Source organism: Neomonachus schauinslandi, chromosome 1 (assembly GCF_002201575.2).
Source record: "Neomonachus schauinslandi chromosome 1, ASM220157v2, whole genome shotgun sequence".
In the NCBI taxonomy this organism is placed as follows: domain Eukaryota; kingdom Metazoa; phylum Chordata; class Mammalia; order Carnivora; family Phocidae; genus Neomonachus; species Neomonachus schauinslandi.
Window position 1 is genome coordinate 136,229,742 of NC_058403.1, and position 5,408 is coordinate 136,235,149.

A 5,408-nucleotide genomic window follows, 5' to 3' on the forward strand; every position below is an offset into this window, starting at 1 on the left:
TCTCCACGGGCACAGAAGCAGATAATACATCTGCTAAATCAGATGGAGGTCTTGAAGATCAAGTTTTTGATCACTGACATTAAAAAAAAAGTAGATATATAAAGTCACAGAATGGGAACAGGTGAAGAATGAATCACTGAAAAGAGATAAAAAGTATGAAAAAAAAGTTAGGGACATGGGAAATAATTTCATAAGCCTCCCACATCCAGCTAGTAACATTTTCAGAATAAGAAGACAAAGAGTATAGATGGGTGAAAATACTGCCGTGATTAAGAGGAGAAAATTTCCAAAGTTAATAAAATACACGCGTCCTCAGAACAAACGTACCCGAACAAGACCCAAGCAGGAAACATGAAAAGCGCCACGTGTGTCGTGCTGACATCACTGTAAAATTTCAGAACACCAAGGACAAAGAGAAAGTCCTAAATCTCCCTGAGAGAAAAGCAGATTATACACAGGATTAAAAAAATATATATATATCACACTGACCTCATACTTCACATCAGCAATAGCTGATGGCAGAAGACTATAAAGCTCGATCTTTAAAATTCTGATGGAAAAAGGTTGTGAGCAGAGATCAAGTGAAAATGTCATTCACACGGGGAACAAATATAGGCATTTCAGATGAGCAAGAAAATGAAAACGTACCACTCACAAACCCTGTTTGAAAGGATTGTTAGAGAATGTCGTCGACAAAGCAACAGAACAGCAGAGAATGAGAAAATAAACTGGTACAATGTAATGTTAAGAAAAACAAGAATGAATCAGGATTCCCATTTATTGAACAGTTATCGTGCACTTATGACGTGCAGCCCATTGCAGCTTTGCTTACGATCAGCCTGGAAGAAAGCGTCAAGCAATGAACATTTCCAAATGAATAGGCTCTGTAACATCCTAAGGAACTTCTCTGAAAACTGGTAAATGCACAGAGAAGGGTCCAGCACAGTCATGACATGAAGACTCTGTTGATATGGAGGTGTGAAAGGAGGGTCTGGATGGAGCCCCTTACCTGGGTATTTGCCAACGGGGACCAAGAGTCTTTGTCCACTGAAAGGACATCCTGGCTAATACACACTCCCACTGGTTTGTATTCCCTCTCCTCAAACCACAGGTTCTCAAAATGAATTTGTGTAATTTGCCCTTCTGGTCTTTCTATTAGAGCGCTTCAATTATTCCACTGAAACCTGCCAAAAGCTTTCAAACCTTGAGCATTGACTGGAAGTGAAATTGAGTAACAAATGAGCTCAAGTCATCAGGGGAGCTCTTGTTTGAGAAGAAAGGACGGAGCTGCCCTTAAGTGGTTTTGCTCCAGACCCCCTCATTTATAACACCTCTTAGATGTTTAAAACTATGTGCTTTTCTGTGACCGACTGGATCCTTTCGGAGTTAGCTCCCTCTTGCTGAGCAGACTGTGGCATGAGGGTGGCTGTCTGTTTCAGGAGTCCCGTCCAGCGGTGAAGACGCGCATTTTGTTTCCGGATCAGGCACTTCAGGGATATCCTCCCCTTGAGGGATTCGACATTGTTAATTACTTTCCGTGAAAGAGGGAGCCTGCAGCACTGCAGCTTGGCAGGTTTGCTAAAAATAGAGGCTATAGGTTATTTTTAAAAACCCTCACCGTGAGAGATCATGACCATGAGTCACATTTACCTCCGGAGCTTGCCGGCCAAAGGAAAACCACATGGCTCTGTGGATGTTTTAAACCTTCCTTGAAACACTGGCACCTCTGCAGAGCAAACAGTCACTCCAACCCACCCAGGAGGAAATGCAGAAGAACTTGTGCACGTGCAATTTTAAGACCCAGTTTAGTCTAAAATAGATATTCCATCCCCAGAGGAGAAGCACTATGTTCTCAGCCCTAACTCTTTTTTTTTTTTTTTTTTTTTTTTTTTTTTAAGATTTTTTTTATTTGCGAGAGAGACAATGAGAGACAGAGAGCATGAGAGGGAGGAGGGTCAGAGGGAGAAGCAGACTCCCTGCTGAGCAGGGAGCCCGACGCGGGACTCGATCCCGGGACTCCAGGATCATGACCTGAGCCGAAGGCAGTCGCTTAACCAACTGAGCCACCCAGGCGCCCTCAGCCCTAACTCTTAACTAATGTTTGTCACACCGCTGGATAGCTCTTTCTACTCATTGTTGGCTTTTTTTCTTTTCCTTTCCAAGGAATATTCATAATCTAATGAAGAAATATTCGCTGCAGAGGAGTTCCGTGGCATGGGAGGTATCAGTCTTCTCTGAGACATCAATTTCACTTGCTTACAGAACATTAAAAAGAAATTTTAAGTGATAAATGCATTAATCTACAGCTACTTATGATTAGGCTGTTCTGGCTAAAATGGAATACATTATCTGGAAGACATCTTTCATGCTCCCAAGGCACTTTAAAATAATGAAAACATATAAAATAATATCTAAGTAATTAAAGTAATGGCAAATAAAAACTTAGCATTATATGGAATTGCCTATTGGAGTAATAGATCTCTTTTTATAAGCCCTTTGTGATATTGCTATTAATTTTTAAGTAACAAAATATTGCTCTTGAACCAAAAATGGGATATTAACTAACACAGACTATTAATTGCTTTGCAAATGCAAAGTGCTAAATTCTGGTTTATAAAAATAAACCTTTGAGGTTATCTAATAAAACCTATATACACAGTGCCCACTTCCAAATCATGTAAGCAGTAGAGGAGACGCCCCATGTTGAAAGCATAGAAATTGCTTCTTAGACCCTGTATCTCTTCTGTGCTGATCCACGCACATCCAGAAGCCTGCTATCATCTACCCTTTCTTCCCACCTCACGTGGTCATTCTGTCCCTTAGCCCAGCACCTTCCCCGATACTCAGGCATTTAGTTTCCCATTCCCTTTCAGCTAATGGGTTTTCTGAGCCACAGGTAGGGCACTTCTTGAAACGACGTCAATTCTTGGGGCGCCTGGCTGGCTCAGTTTGTGGAGCATGCAACTCTTGATAACAGGGTTATAGATTTGAGCCCCACATTGGGTGTAGAGATAACTTAAAAAAATAAAAATTAAAAAAAAAAAACACCTCAAAAAACAAAACCAATGGCAATTCTTGTAGATGATATTCTGTCCCCTAGACCTGCCTGTTGTCTTGGCAACCTCCTGCCATCATGGTGTCGCTAGTGCCTCAGGTCCCATGCAATTGGCCTGATGACCTGATTTGTCTTTATTCACCAGAGTGTGATTGATTCAGTCAGCACATCTGGAGTTACCCCATCCCAGGGGACTCATTTCTCTGGGGACCACACTCTACACCCCACTGTACATACCACTCATCCCAGGGGCAGGGCCAGGAACTTGGGATACATGACTTAAGGAAGCACTTACTCTTGGATTCCGGTAAGTGCGGGGTCGGCATTTGACAACGCCAAAAGGGAGTGCCTCCTTAAATTGTGTGCCCCAGTGCCCGCACTGCGAACAGGAGCCCTGACTTACAGTCCAGCTTCTCCAGCCCCCAAGCTCTGAGTAGGATTCACTGAAAACAGCAAGCAGCTGTTAGCAGCTGATAGCAGAAAGGGAAGTTGAAGGGGAAGATCACTTAAAACTGGACACAAGTCCCCCTTTTCCCCAACTTCCCATACTTCCCAGCTCGCTGTATGAAAAATTATATCTCTGGAACTGACAGAAGGGGCTCCTTAGTTTGTAAAACAAATCATGGTTAACACAACAAACTATTTCTTGCCGGCCCTTCCATAAAGTCTCAGAGGGAAAACACAGGCTATGTATGTGTAAAATCATGAAATTTTCTAACATAAGATGACCTATTTTCCTCTTAGAGATTTTCAACGTACATGAATATATTAAAGGTCTGAGAGTTCTTGTAAGAGAAAAAAGCAGTCAGTTTAAATTTGTTGCAACCAGCCTTTGACCACAGAGTCTCATCTGGGAGGTGGGAGGCATCTGTTAGTATCATACAGAGCTAATGTTCTGAAGAACTTGGCTTAAGAAACCATAAGGAAGGGGCGCCTGGTGGCTCAGTTGGTTAAGTGTCTGCCTTGGGCTCAGGTCCTGTCTCGGGGTCCTGGGATCCAGCCCTGCGTGGGGCTCCCTGCTTGGCCCCCCACCCCCCCCACTCTTGTATTCTCTCTCTCCTCAAATAAATGAATAAAATCTTAAAACAAAACAAAACAAAACCATAATGAAGTAGATTGCACTTTGGATTTAATTCGGGACACATGGATTCAAAGCCTGCTCAAGAGTAAATGGGACCAAGCACTCTATTCACCCTGTTCCCAGATCAGTAAATCGAGGGGGCGGGAACAGATGAACCCTTCCAGCTGCAGGAGGCAAGAGCCCTGTAACTCATCACTTCCTGCCTTCACAGGTGATCACCGTCCCCTGGTGGGTCCCAGGGGAAAGGATTTTTATATAAAAACATGTGGGGCCCCAGGTTGGCATTCTCAGGTTCAGCTGCTGGTTGAAAACAACTTTGAAGTGGTATTCCAGGAGAATTCAGAAAAGCAGTCTCACCCAGGAAAATTTGCTTCCTTAAATACATCAGAAACATTTAGGGAAGATCTAATGGTGGAGTAACTGAGTAGAGCCATCCCCTGGGCTTGTTCAGAGGCTAAGAAGAAACCCAGTACCAACCAGAAAGACCTACTAACGCTGCAACCTCCTAAACCGTTCAACGATTTTCGTAGGGCTCTGGGATTTCCATCCTGCATCAGAGTTTAGGGACTTCAGTTAATTCCAGCTTCAAGCCAATTTTGGATGTTAACTGATTGTCAGCCTAATCTTTATTTAAATATATCAATACTTTTCAGGCCAATATAAAAAGGCAAATATTTGCCCCTTGTGCTAAAGTAACCAACTTTTAAATAATAAATAGACTTTGCTTGAATCACTAATAACCATTCTTTATCAATTTTCTCCCACGTTTTGAGAGATCTTGTCTAGCAAACTATATTTACTAAGTAATTAATTTGTTTTCCCTTAAAAAATTAATCCAAAGCACATATCACTTTGGCTGTCTTCCCAGCCAAAAGCAAAGATCCTTGTTATAGGAGTTATATTTATTCGTTCAGCTTTAAAATTCGTGTTTGTTTTGTCTTACTGTAGTTTATATTTAGGTAACCGTACAGAACTTCTGTGATTCTGTTTAACAAAATACCGAAGGGATAGCAGCGATGCTCGCAGTGCTGGCCCTCCAGCGGCTGCTCACGAGGGCTTTATGGAATGGAATTCCAGCACGTTTTAATTCATCCAAGTCACTTGGTTTTCGGTGTACAACTGTGGGACCTTTCCTCAGGAGAGCTCGTGTCCCACTGAAATTTCCTATCCTCAGTGTAATAAACCTGTCACCAAGATCTTAAAAAATTGGTAGGGAGCGCTTATTAAATGCAGATCCGTGGTGCTCGGCAACAACCCTACCCCCCCCCCCCC